At 24.6% G+C, this 15,757-nt stretch overlaps 1 protein-coding gene across 4 annotated transcripts in view; it reads left to right on the forward strand.

Moving 5' to 3' along the window:
- The window catches only part of LOC129606259 (echinoderm microtubule-associated protein-like 2), an 86,966-nt gene that overhangs the window by 33,284 nt on the left and 37,925 nt on the right, over positions 1 to 15,757 (forward strand). The window lies entirely within an intron of this gene.

The following is a 15,757-nucleotide window of genomic DNA, read 5'->3' on the forward strand; positions in this document are numbered from 1 at the left end:
TGGTAGAATTAAAATATTTTAAAAGGGGCTGCCTTAAGGGTTCAGAAAAATACGGTAATTACTCAATTCAAAAGTTTAAGTACTATATTTTTATTATATTTTATATTTTGCTGAAACTGTATATGATGACTACCATAAGGACTTCTACAGCTCCAGTTATAATTTACTGGGAATACCAGTCCTAATATATTTTCAGTTTAATAATATTTTATTTATAATATTACGGCAAGAATTTTTTAATTTATTGCGATAATACTTTTGACATCATAATTTAAAAAAAGATATTATTATCCTTAAAATATAATTTTGTGTTGCGTATATTGCATTTATAAAAATTCTTATTAAATATTATACTTTGAATTTAATTTATTATCTTGTTAAAATTTTATTCTCACATAAATTTTGTTGCACAATTTTAGATTGCAATTTTTATGACATTATTCATTATAGAGATTAGCTAAATTTAAATTTTTGCACATTTATATAATCAAAATAATTAAAATTTTCTTTTAATTTCAATTCGAACATTTTTGGCACAAAAAAAAATTTCTCATTCTTATTATTTTGGTATGGCAAAGATTAAGAATTGTGTGTTCCATTATAAATAATGTTAAGAGAATATTTCCCATTTTTAGTTCTTTAATTTTTTCCCTATAAAATTAAATTCAAAAAACACAATTTATGAACTTATACCGAATTCAATAAGTCAAATTTGAATTACCTTGTGTCAGGATTAACTTTTTAAAATCAAATTGAAAAATATTATTGAAAACATTTTAAAACTCAACCACTTAAAATTTAATTTCCCTGAATTAATTTCCTTGCGAAGGACATTTCTCTTATTGTATAATTTGAATGGAAAATATTTTTATTTATTTAAGTAGGTATAATTTCCATTGTTTGTTTTCCCCTTGCTGTTTTTCTCCTAAAAAAAAGGAAAGAAAATAAAGTTGTAGCTATTAGCTTAAAAATTTATGAAAGGTTATTCAAGGTTAAATTTTATTTTTTTAAATTTCATTTAATAATTTTGAAATTTCCCTTCATATTGTTCTGGGTTTTTAATTTTTTATAAAAATTTTCATCTTTTCTGTTTCAATTTGCCGAAAATTTTTCACTTAATGTAAAATATAAAAAATAAGGGAAACAATCAAACAAACACCAGTTAAAACCCAGAAATGAAATTCTTTTCAATTCAAAAACATACAAGAGAAGTAAAAAAAAAAAAAATTACTTTTTTTCTTGTTTTGTTTTCTTTTAGAAAACTACAAAAGAAAATTTGTTGTTCGTTCTTTTTTGTTTGTTTATTTTTGTTTACGTTTTATTATTATTTTTTTTTTCGGTCTCATTCAACCCAGTCACCCAAATCCCATCACTTGGTTTGCGATTACCACCACAGACTGCCATATTTTAACATAAATATCTGAAAAATATCATAAGTATCCTTTAGTACAAAGTCTTCTTTGTACTAAGGAACCCAAAACCCCAAAAAAGCCAGAAAAACAGAAAGAAATATTCTCTTACACATTTTACATTTACATTTACATAACAAATATATATACCGTTAATTTTCTACATGTGCGCCTATCCTATACCTTTTCGTATAACATTTTTCTTTTATTCTTTTTCCATTTTATTTATTTATCCGCAAGTATTACAATGTACGACGTATCTTATCTTTTAACATAACTTAAATGCATATTATTTTCATATCTTTTTACAATCAAACATTACCACCAACTCCACACCTTAGTGTACTTGTTAATATTGTTGTAACTGTAACGCTTTTGTTTAACTTTTAATATAGGTCTATATGGTAGCTAAGAAATTCATTAGAATTTAATAAGAGAGTTAAAGTATATAGAAAAAAACACGGTTCTTTTGTTAAAGAAATTCTGGAATAAGTCAACATTTATAACAGTTATAAAATATGTATAAGTTAAAAATGGTGTATACATACATACATACCTATATACATTATACAATTCAAACAAGGTATGTCAAGAAAATTATTCAACTTTGCGGCATTTGGAAAATAATTTGAAAAATATTTTGCAATTAAGAAAGTTTTTTATTACTTTCGGTTTTAACTTTTTGCCTTGCAAATTTCCATGGGGTTTCCGAAAACTCTGCATTATTTCTAAAGAAGAATAAAATATTTTTTATAATTCTTTGCATGTTTACAAGTCAAACTCTTGTTGTTCTCAGTGCTGTTTTTGATCACTGTCATCTATGTCTTCCAGAACATTATAAAATTTGTCTTGCAATAACGTAAAATCAGTTTCCTTTTTATTGTCATGGATATCATCCTTCACATCCATTTTAGGAATCAATAGAATAGTAAAAATTTTTTAAAATGTTTTATTGAAAGGCCTTTTTCCCATGTCTTCCAAAGAAAGCAATGCCAATCTATAACGCAAGATGAAAGAAATAAGATTAATGATTTCAAAGAAATTGCTTTCACGTGTTCTTTCATTAAACAAAATTTATTATTTCTGTGCTCTAATGCCTCAACAATCTTATACGGATAAGTGATTCCCATTTTTATTTTTTCAAAAGAGAGTAAGGTAAAACTGAAATTTATTTCGTTTGTTCATGCAAATCAAGAAAATGAACAAGACTCACAGTTAAAATTTACGTGAATAGCCTGGTCGATTGATTTTTTGAGATTAAATTGAACAGTTATTAACCTGCTTACTTCAATTAAAATCTTCCTAAAAAAGTAATTTTGTAGAAAATTTTATACAAATGAAATATTCTAGTAACAATATTTATGGATTGAGGGATAGATATTAAACATCTGAAGTGTTCGACTTCAAACTTTGAGGAGTATGTCCTGAAAAAAGAATAACTTTGAGGGCACCTATTTGTAATCTAACAAAGTATTGCAAAACAATATATTTTCCTAATAAAAATAGCAAAAATACTAAACAAAAGAGCATGATCAAAAGCTAATATTCAGAAAAAAACTTTACATTGCTTGAAAAAGTTCCAAAGATCCCAGAAATATATACATACGTTAATAGATAGGTACACATTCTTTATGCCTATCATACTTTTAAATATATATGTATATACGTTCATTACAATAATACAAAAGCCTAAAAAATATATATACTTATTCTTTGTACTACTTTATTTATAATAAATACAGATACGGCTTGATAAATAGCCTAAAGAACACTTAACATATACGAACAGCAATATAATAAAAAAAAGGTTTTATTAGAGAAAAAAAAAGAGGCAACCCCTTACCATCCTACCTTCTTACCATCATTTTATTGGACTACGTGTTTTGAAAATTTGCCAGCTGTTTGGTTCTAGACAATAGTGGAGGGCTTTTCTTTTTTTTCCTTGTATGTTACAGTATAATGTAAATTTATATACAGTACAACTGAGTATGTACAATGAATGATTCATAAGGAAATAAAAATATTTAGTAATAATAAGTAATAATGTAGACTATGCAATTTTTCAATACAGTAAAGGAAATAAAAATAGTGATAGTAAATTGTGTAGGATTTGTTTATGGTATGAGTATTAAATCTTGAACAAAAATTATTGGATAATCAATTTTCATATTAGAAAGGCAATTTGGCAAACATATTGAAACTATTTGAATGAAAAGGTGTTTTACAAATAAAAGGAATATTTAAAGAGTGAACACTAAAAATACATTTGTTCTTTGTACCAATATGCTGTTGACTTTCTTGTGATAGGAAATGTTAACGTCTTAATCGCAGCAATTGGTCGGCTGTATCCCGTGAACTGACGGGCAGATGAACCATACGTCAAGATTTTTTAAGATCTTTAAGTGGTTCCACATGCCAAGTAGAACGGCTGGTTTTGTAATGTATACAGGATGATTCAGAAAGGTATACAACAACATATACTATTGGTTAGAGGGTCGAAAACAGGTAAAATTTTTGTTCCGGACTTGGTGCGAAATCTCAAGGGTTTCCGAGATTTTAACGAATTTTCACGAATTTTTTACTTATCCAGGTTTTTTGATTATAACTTCAGTGCTGGAAAAGATAGGAACTTCAAAGAAACAGTATCTAAAAGGCCTAGTAAAGCTCTTAACATAAACATGTTATTTGATTATGTATTTTATATACTTTCGGAATACTAAGTATTCGAACTTTAGGCGTAATAAAATTTTTGCCTTGTTTTATTTTTTCAGTTTTTTCAAACTAGAATAATTTTGTAAAAAATTGATTAAATCCTTGAAATTTTTGTTTATAGAATTTTTTCCAGCTGCTTAATATTTTAATTTAAGTCCTTAAATATTAAAAATTTTTTATGGTACAGAAGATATAGAACAAAAATCTCAAATATAATGAGTTACAAATTCAATTAAAATTAAACTAGATGTTGATAAAACTACAATTAAATTCAATTTAATGTTCCTTTATCCAAAAATTTTACAAATTTTCTAAAACAAACACCAAATTCTCCTAGGAAATTCGCCAAGTTCGGCAAAAATTTATGTTTTTCTTCTCAAATCTATTTCTATTCAATCGCATATTCTAAGTCAATTGCTTTACTGGAACACCTCTTTAGTTGCATTAACCGCTTACCAATTTTAGTTTTTGTAGAAATTTGTCTAAAATTTAATATTCCCATTAAATTATTTATTAATTATTTAGTAACTTCATAATGTTATTACCATATAATTTACAAACGCCATTTTGTTCCAAAAAAATAAATTTTCCTATTAAAAAATTTTTTTTTCTATTAGAATAAATGTCAAAATTTGTATGGAATGTCTTTAAAATTTCATTCCAGCTGATTAATTTTTATAATTTCAGATGCCAAATGGTGTCTAGATTTCGAAAATATTTTTTTCAAATTTTTAAATTGCACCCAATCTGAGTAAAATGCATTTAAAAATTTCAAACCATATAGGTACCATTTCTTACAAAAATTGGCAAAAATAAAAAACCTATCAATTTTCTTTACCAAGAAAAGTTTCGAAAAAATTTTTTTGATTACTAGATGTTTTTTTGTAATACAAAATTCTAGTATTTCTTTTAAAAAATTTCAAATTTTTTAAAATCAATTTTTCTGTTTCAAATTAAAAGTTTGTATAAAATTTTCGTTTCAATTTTATTATTATTTGATAAATTCAGATTTTGTAAAACAATAGCGGCTCTTAAAAATGTCAACTGTTTTTTCGTATTTACTTATTTTCACTTAAAATAAGTAAAAATCAAAAATAGGGAAAAATTGGGGCTTTATGAAATTTTTATACCCGTTTCGGGTTTTAAATGCCTTGAAATATTTCAAGGAGTAGTTCAAGATAAAAATATGTCGAACATAACACTCATTTAAATTTGTTTAGATTAAATTGATTGTTGTAATTTAAAAGCAAATTTGCGAAAGAAAGACAGCTACATATTGCAGTATATTACAAAAAAAACATAAATTTAAAGAATTGTTCAAATAATTTTGTTATTCACTGTAATAGCAATAAACTTTATTCTCTTTTCTTTTTCGGATTACGTACATATTATGAAAAACAAATTTTTGCTGTATTAATCTAAATAGCAGTATTTTGTTATTAGAAATGCTCCAATTTCCATTGTAAACATTTCCAATTTAGAGTGTAAATTTGCTTGACTATGGAAATTTATAAGCAATATTCTCAAGTGTGTATGTGTGCTCATATATGCTCAACATATAGTATCAAATATGTCATCAAAAAGTTAACGAAATTTTTTTTATTGCTGTTATACTCGTATTATTATGGAGGATATACGACATTTTTATTGATGGATGATGAAATTTTCAATTACCCTCTTACTCAACTGTACACACATTAAACCGATACTGAAAAATTATTGAAAAAAGGAATTGATTTTGCTGTTTTTTTTGTATTTGAAATACATTAAATATTTAAAAATTGCAAAAAAAAAATATTTTCGGTTCAGAGAATTGGAAAAGGTTATAAATTAATTTTTAATATTTTTTTTTTTGTATATTGTAAATATTCTACACGAATGAGCAGTTTTCAAACAAATCAATTAAAATTATTAAATATATTTTATAAAATATTCATTTAAATTTGATAAATCACAAAACAAACAAAAAATTAAAAAATGAATGAAAATCGATTAAAAAATTGTAAAAAATTTTGTAATTAATTATTCAATTTGAATTTTGAAAACTTTTCAGTATATTGAATGAATTTTTAAAATTGTTGTTCTAGTTTTCGATGGAAATTTTTTGATTTGTTTGATTTCGCAGTTCTCATTCCAACACGATAGTTTTAATGAATATTTTATTGAGATATGTATTTTTTGACATGGTTTTCTTGACATAAATTAAAGTACATAGGACATGGAAAATTAAAAAATTAATATTTAATTATAATTGTTTTAATACCAGGTCTTTAAAGTTTAAGTTTACACATAATAAAATTTTTTATAAATTTATAAAGTCTTGTATTATGGAACATTTTTTTCAATGTCAGGAGTCGGACTGCTTCTAATAAAATACAATTTGATTCTCGATTTCTCTGCGAATTTATAAAATACAATTTTTCATAGTGCATCTTCATCCCATCTTCCACAATAATTTTGGGAGTTTATTGAACAAATGTTTATTTCAAATGTTTCTTAATAAAAATGATAGATGGCACATGCTGTGTATGAATTATAACTTTTATTTATGTTGTTTATTCAGGCATTTCTCTCTCAATCTGTCATTCTATTATCATATACAATTTTTATTTTTAATTGATGACCCAATGTTATATTATTAATAGCAGTTTGTGTTATGCTTTAATGTGTCATTTAAGATATTATTTCCAAAATGTCTTAATTATAAATAATGATTATATATAAATGTTCAACGAATCAAGTAAAGGATTTAGATTATTTTTGTTATTATATTAATGTATCTATTTTGTGGATAGAAGTTTTTTAGAATTGATGCATAATATTTCATACATACGAGTACAACGATCTTCCTACATAAAAATATTTATTTAGATAATAAAATGTGATAAAGTACGTGTGCCAAAATTAATGTTCTTTAATAAAAATAAAAACGATTTTTAAATATTTTTTTTGATTATAATAAAAAGACTTACTTACACAATTTTATTATGCTCCAAAGAACCCTTTTGAATTTTAAACGGCTGACTTATTTTCATTCTGTAAAATTTGTAATGAATAATAACCAAAACATCTTCGGAATCTTTTTACTAATTATTAAATTCCTTAGCAATTGATATTTTAAGCTTCAGTATTTTTTTTTCCTTAACCACTTAATAAAATATTTTTCATTATAAAAAATTTTCTCAAAAGTAGGTAACATGACATTGTATAACAAGATAATTCAAACGCTTTATTTATTTCTACTGTTTTTTTAATCGTAAATCAGAATACAGCAAAACAAAAAAATTGAAAAAGAAAACACAGCATTTTTTTTTACTGTGCTGAAATCTGAAAAGGTTGAAATTTTTCAAATATGACAGCTTACATCAGCTATACTGCTATACATCAACTATATGATGATGATATTAGATCTAAACTAGAATGATATAGAGAGAGAAAGAATAAGTACATAAAATGAATAAAGTTGGGTCAAATCAATGGTTTGTATTGTAGCACTTTTCCCTTTGACAAGTGAAAATACTCCTTTTAAATACATAATCTGTGTATACCTACCATACTATTAAAATTATATTCATTTATAAACGAAAGTATTTGTAGGATTGCATATATTTAGGATGAACGATTTATGCAGTCTTTGAAATAAAGAAAAAATTAATTTAAAGAGGGGTTAGCATAATACTCGATTTTAAGGGTTAATTGTGTGAGTTAAAAAAAATAATTATATTTTTTAATGTCATGGAATTTACCATTAGCTTTTTGAGTTTATAGAAATTTGAAAAAGCTTCCGATTGTGGAAATATAAAGCGAAATTTTACAAATTTCAAGAGTCAATTACTTGAGAGGGGGTGGAGATGGAAAAAAATTTTTTAACAAAATGAACTATTTGTTAGTGGCTAAAGGATACAAAAATTCTAGGTTCTTACAACCTGGGGTCAACATCGAAAATTTAGAAAAAACGGATTTTAGATAACGGTAAATTTGAACAGCCATTTTTTTTTTTTTAAGTTCAACTATATTATGCCAAATAAATTTCTAGTGAAGATCTAAGTACATTTTTAATTTCAGCTTTCTATCTTCAAGGGTGTAGAAGTTTTATAAACATGTCCACGGACGGACGCACAGAGTGAAACTAATAAGCACTTTTTTGTGCTAAATTTAAAAAGTGCTTAAAAGGAAAAAGACAATATCGATTCAAAAATCAACATAAAACATAAGAAAATTTTACAATTCACAAAACAGAAAACGATTATGTTGTTCTTCACTTTTTGATCTCTTTCGGAACGGTAATTTTGAAATCAAGTGGAGGAATTCAATTCTCATCTAAAATTTCACACATTAATTTTTCTCTCATCATCTGATGACGATGATGATGATCAAAATTAATTATTTGTTGCCATTTGTTTTTTTTTTGTTGTTGTAAAAGTTGTTTACAATTGTTTTTTCTTTCACCTACTTAATTGTAGTATCAGATTGTAGTTAACATGTTGTTTGCTATTTTTACTATAGAATATTTTTATGTGTGGTACATAATTTCTAAGATAAAATTTAAAATTTTATGAAAAACAATGAATAAAGAAATGCTTCGGGCAAATTTTATAAATTTATATTAAATATATTCTTCTATTTAGTTAGCTGCAAAATTCTAAAAGCTGAAGGTAACAAACAAATTCATTAGATGTTTTTATTTCTTTTTAATAAAATTTGTATGTAAAAAAATAGAATTGAAATGGTAGAACAATAGCATAAAAATAATTTGACACAACAATATTTGCCTATACGTCAAAGAAACTCAAAACATTGACAGATCATATATATATTTACGATCATTAGCAATCAAATGTAATTATATAATTTTAAAACCGGTTGGAATAAAAATTTTCCACTCGTTGTGTAAATGTCCACAAAAACGGGTTTGACGGAAAGAAATAAACCACTATACAGTTCACATGAACGATAATCCGTCAAGAATGTTTGATATATAAATCTTAATTGAGTCGAATCGTGCGAGAGCTAAAATAAGAACGATAAGTATGAGCTCAAATATCATAGGCTATCGTGTTTTAAGATTTGACAATTATTTATATTTCAATGGGTCATGGTCAAACTGATTCATTTCACTGATGCTACATATGTACATATACCATTTTGTGTGCGAATTCGCTGGGAATTGTGTTTATCGCAAACGAAGTACATAATTCGATTTATAACATCTGATATAATTGTAAAACATAATTTTTTTATCAGATTAAGAGTTATAAAGAATGCAGGAAATTTTTTTGTGTTTTTCGTTTTGGTTAGCATTTTCCATTTAGTCGCTTATGAATTGAAAATTAAAAGTTTCATTTGAAAATAATCGCTTTTTAAAAAAAAAAAAATTTTTTTTTTATTTTTGTTTGTTCTTTTTTTTTCCTCTCAATGTTCATAATACAAGTTATTGACCTCCGTATTTTCATCACGTACATTTCAGTTTATTTTTGTCTTTAGTTGAAATACTCATAAAATTTTACAGGTGAATCAAAACATTATTAACACGTTAACAATAAGATTTAATGATTGTTGAACAGCGAGCAATGCTTTAAGGTTTCTTAATTTTTTAACGTTATTAAGAAAAAAAGCATAAGTAAATTTAAAAGTCAATATTGCTCGGCATCATAATTTTCTAATATAAATTAAATTATTTTGATGTCTGTCTGTCTGAATGTGAAATTTGAAATTAATTTAAAAGTTGATGTTTTAGAACAGTTTTGCAACAATTTCACGTAACATTGACTTGAAATCACCGTGATTTTATAAAATGCCATCAATAAAACCTTTTTTTAAATGTCTAGAGACAATTCAAAAATTCTTGGCAATCCAACGAATACGACAGAATTTTAGCTAGAAATTAGAAGGTGGTCATTTATCTACATCTATTATTCAATTATGTATTTTCATGCTGCAATAAGCTATAAATATTGTAACGCAAATTTTTAAAAAATTCCCTATGTGCGTATTAATTCCTTCTCAGGTTTCATTATTGAAGAAAGAAGGAATGTTATTGATCTTTTTTCACTTCTTCATTCAAAACTCAATTCATCATTCACAATTCGGTTAAAAATGAAGAAGCACTTTATGTATAACAAAAAAATTATACAGTTGAGATAAAAAATGAAAACAATACCGAAATATTGCCCAACAAATGTATTTTTTACATAAATTATACTACTATGACTTATTTCACTATACTCAACGCAATGGCAAATCCTTATTTTAGCATTTTCTAAAATTGATAAGTAATCCGAAAACCTAATTCCGCATCTACTGCTGCAGAAAAACTTGTTCAATTCCACACTGCAATATTGTTGTTATTGATTTACTCTTCTTCAACAGTTTTGGCTATCAATTTCATTTATAATTAATAATCTCTTTCTTCGTATACAAATCTCGAAATTGGAAATGGGAAAATTTTTAACTTAAAGTACCGTTATTAATCAAACGATACAAATGCTTTTTTAAATTAAATTATAAAATTCATATATGTATGTAAGAAAAAAATAATACAAAAATCGAGTTGAAAACATTAATTTTGTAAAGTGATCACGAAAAAAAAATATACTCAACTGGACTTATAGTAGGTACGGTACCAATAATAATAAACACACCGTTTCAAATTAAATTTTTTTTTTTATTTAATTGAACTGAGAAAATTTTGATTGCGCTTCATTTCAAATATTTTTCATAATATGGCAGTTATAATGTCAATTTGATTTAAAGATATCTTTTTTATTTTTCTTTTTTCTCTTTCTATTTCTTATGGTTTTCAAATTATACCTATTTTTGGCAAAAATGAAATTAGATTCGGTTAATGGTGATCATTGTCCATAGTAATATGATCAATTTCCGTTAATATATCATTAATAAATTGATATTCAGGTGATTCTTAATTAAAGATAGATGCTGTAACCTTATGGCTGTAAACGCAGAGAAAATAATTTGAAATTATTGACACTGTTAGAGATTTTTATTAACTTCATTTTGTGTTTTTTTTTTCTTTATCGATTATTTATTTTTATTTGAAACGTGACTTTAATAAAAAAAAAAAATATTTTTTTTTCAAAAGTTTTTTGATTTAAATTGTGCTTAAAGTAAGAGAAGAAATTTTTTTTTTGTTTCTGCAAATATGTTAATTTGAGTCGAAGAGTAAATTCGGTACGGTAATGAAATTTTAAGCTTAGAAAGTTTACAATTTGTAGAAAGTTTGAGAAAAGAATTTTTTATTTTACGAGCATCAATTCTTAATCCGCTAATGACAAGAATTTCGATATTTTTTTTTTTTTGCAAATTCTTAAAATATTCTATTTAAATTTTAATGGGTTGAATTGTAAAACGTTTGCAGAATGCTTATCTATTTAAAGCCATAAAAATTGAAGATTTATTTATTTTTCTGTGGTTGTCACGTAATTGAGAAAGTTCGCTTGTTAAATAGTTTACACGTACATAAAATTGATGAGTTAGAATTTTTGCTCTTAATATTCGTTTAGTTTAAGAATTTGAGATTTCATTTGTTTTTGTAAAGAATTTAGATCGTCATTTTGGAGTTAAAAGTTATTACATTTTTTATATTATTTTATTTTATTTAGTATTTTTTGTAATTTTGAGAAATTTGTAAAGTAAAATTATAAAATTATAAAAAATTCCTTTCTAGCATTATAATTTGGTAGAAATTTCCCAATTTTTCGAATAATCTTTGGAAAAAGTATAAAGAAAACTTTTAAAAATGACACCCTCATTCTAAAGTTAAAAATTAACACGAAGAGAGTGTTCCAGTTAGCTTTAAACAGTGCCGTTATTAAAGCTGATTTCTCATTATAATTGTGTTACTTATCTTTGTTTTTAAAGGTATAACTATATTCGTTTCTCTTTAACTTCAGTTTAAACAACATAATCGACTTAGATCAGAGTTTTCCTTATTTCTTTTTTTTCATTTATTTAAAATTCTTTTCCTCAAATCTTACAAAAATTCGTTTCTGTCTATGTTTAATAGCATTACGAAAATTTGTCAAAGCCTTACATGTTTCTACGGAAATAAATTTTAAAAATGCAATTAATTTAAATATGGCATTACAGTAAAGTTTAATTATTTTCATAATTTTTTAAGCTTCGTTGTGAAAATTTTAACTACAGAAAATTAAATATGAATAATTATCGTAGGGGCGAACTCATAAATTTAGAAAATTTTAAATATTTAATTGTTTTGCTAATTTATTTGTATAAGGAGTAAAATTTATTAAAGAAAACAAAAATAATTTATTTCTCTGAAAACAACAAAAAGCACAATTTGTTTTTACGTTTCTTAAAGTAAACAAGCGACACAAAACCAGGAGTAAAAAAAAATTATTTAAGTTATTTGCTTAATGTTCTCTTTTTTTCTATAATTTTTATTTTAATCACAAACTAACAATTAAACTTTGAAATTATAATCAATTAAATTATGTAAAAAAAAAAAAATAAAGATTTCTTATAACCTTACAATGTACATAATTTTAATAAATTTCCACCTGAGTCTACTTAAACAAATGATAATTTTTTAACAAAATTCCTTTCATAAAAAATTCATCTTATTCCCCTCTCTATAAATTCCTTTTTTATTTAATTTTCAAAAATACCGAAGTTGTTGTCAGCTTTCAATTAATTGACCTATAAAATGAGAACCTTATTCTTCTTCAGTTTTATTATCCTTTTACTTATCCGGAAGTATAATATTAAAATCTACGTATATAATATGTAGAGTAAATAAAAAGTGCTTGTTTTAACGATGTGTGTTAAGGAAATACCTAAGTGTTTTTTATTTTTTTTATAAAAGGGAGAATATTTTATTTTATAACAAAGCCAAAGATATGTACAGTAATACAACAATTAAACGTATACGCAATGGTTTCACTTTGAGTACTGAAAATGAAGAAGTGATTGAAGAAGAAAAGTAAGAATTTTGAGAAATTTGGCTCATATACTTTTGAGAGGCACGGAAAAACTATTCTGACATAGAATCATTGTGATGTTAAAAAAAGTCAGTTATAAAAATTTAAGATTTTTCCGAACATTTCAAGAAACTGTGTATTATTCTGTAGGAATTCTGTATTATTGTTGGCCATTGTGAGCTCGCGCTGCACTTATTCGCATCACATAGCTTAACATATGTAAGTTTTGTATATATAAGCAAAAAAAATGAATAGAAGTATGCATAAATTTATAGCGTTTGTCGGCGTATGCCTGTACCCTATTATATTACGTTATAATATGTATCCATAAGAACAAATTTATTTGTTAAGTGTATGCAAAGTTATTCAAATATATTCCTTGTTTTATATTGTAAAAAGCAAACACTCATAAAAAAGTGTATATAAAAAAATTGTGTGATGGGTGACTTTATTTGAAATCTTCTTTTATTTTTAATTTCATTAAAGTGTACCCAGGAACAAATTGGAGAAGTAGAGGGATGAAAATAACATAGTGTATACCAACGTAGACATTTTTAGTATAATATAAAATATGGGATAATAACAGTTTGTAATAATAATTTATATTATGGCTGTTATAGCTTATCCTTATGGTAAAATAAAGTAAAATTTCTTTATTAAAAATTATAGAATAAAGTGATAAAAAGAAATTTTATTTCTTTTTGTTTTCACCGCAGATTCTTATTGAAGAATTGTTGGGTTCTTTTTAATAAACCACACACGAGTCTAACGAAAATATTAATATTCTTATATAATTTTCTCCTTTATACATACAACAAGGCAATTATATTTAATTTACAGTTTGTACCAAGATTTACCAAGTTTATTTATCGGACATTTAAAATTGACAAATATAGAAAAAACTAATTGTTCAATGAATTTATCCAGTTACTTGTGATCTCATAATTATTATTTGTAGTTCATTTGTTTAATTAGAATCTGTAAATAAATGTTAAGCCAATTAGTTCATCCCGGTTTTAGTATAAAACTCTTATAGATATTTTAAATCGTGGTATTTTTAGGATGAAATTGAAGTAGGTACAACAAATAAAATGAGAATACTAATTGAAATTTCATGTTCAAGTTAAAGGCAAAATATTTTGAGATAAAAATGACAAGTTTTAATATTTTTCTAAATTCACTACGATATTATTAAAAAATTTAAAAAGTAAACTATTTATTTTAAACTCATGTACGGGTTAAGTATTGTTTTTTAAAGACAAAAAGTAAATATTTATGTACTTACTTTTATTTGATGAAATCATACTATGCGTATGAGTGTTTTTTCCCTCTAAACAAATTTATGCCATAAAATATGTTTGCATATTTTTTAAGTTAACCATTCTTAAATTTTAATTGTTCAAATAAATTGATCATACATTATTATGCAGAATAAAAAATATTTGAAATTTTTGCATGAAACTGTTTGACAAACACAATAATTTAATATGACATTGTAACCCAATTTGTAATAATGGCTTGACATTTAACATGGTAATTGATATTTTCAAATAAATTGTACTATAGGGTAGCAGATATGAACAATTTATTATGTGCTATGGTAGCAGATTTTTGTAACAAACATAAGCAGAGCTAACATATTTGCAGGTTTTTATATAGAACCAATAGGTTCATTGTAGTTAATAGAATTATACGGTAAGTACTTACAATTAGAAGTAATTGCTGAAATTTTTAAAACAAATTTTCATTGAATTTCGAAATAAGTAATAAAAGATTGAGAGAAATTTGTTTTGTAATTCGAAATTTCACATATATGCGCATATTGGTAATTAGTATATATGCAAATCAGGTGGGTAAAATTATTGAAAAAGAGTTAATTTTAAAGACCAAATACACGTATGGTTCGTTCGGTTTTGTTGATACTTGCTAAAGTTTTGTACTCTAAAAATAATTTTTAATAAATTACTTATAAAAAAATTCCGGAATAATGAAATCATCAACTAATCTAGATAAACTTAGGCAATAATTATAGGTATTTTTCGTTTTTTTTAATAATGTTATCTTAAAAACGTGATAAATGATAACTATATTGTATTTTGCATTATTATTGTATTGGAACAAATAATTCCTATCAGAAAGTCGTTTTATAAATTTAATTATAAAAGTTAGTAATAAATTAAATATAGTTATTAAAAAGCTTTTATCTCTTAGCAAGTATATGAAACTTATGTGGTCAGATGGTCGATTATCGGTTATCAACAAAGAATTTTATTAAACCAAACCGAGAATTTTATTTAAAAAATTATAGAAATTTCATTAAATTTTATGTATAATAAGTAATATTATTTAACTCATACTCTATATCGTAACTAAAATAATAAGAATATTTATTCTTGAATAGTGTATTTGCTAATTTGTTTATCTTCACATTTATAATTTAAACGGATTTCCGTAAATATTAACCAACCCAATTTCTATATGATAATTTTTTTGAATAGGTAAAATATATAGAAAAAATTTTTATGAAAATAGAAAAGATATGCACATATGCATGAAACATAGGATGTAAAATATTTATGAAAATCATGTGTAGAAATCTACATGAAACCATACTGCTCCCGTTCGGCTAACTAGGTAAAGCGAAACTAGATAATATCGGAGATATAACGAAATTTTCGA

Source organism: Condylostylus longicornis, unplaced genomic scaffold, assembly GCF_029603195.1.
Source record: "Condylostylus longicornis isolate FDR11 unplaced genomic scaffold, ASM2960319v2 ptg000018l, whole genome shotgun sequence".
In the NCBI taxonomy this organism is placed as follows: domain Eukaryota; kingdom Metazoa; phylum Arthropoda; class Insecta; order Diptera; family Dolichopodidae; genus Condylostylus; species Condylostylus longicornis.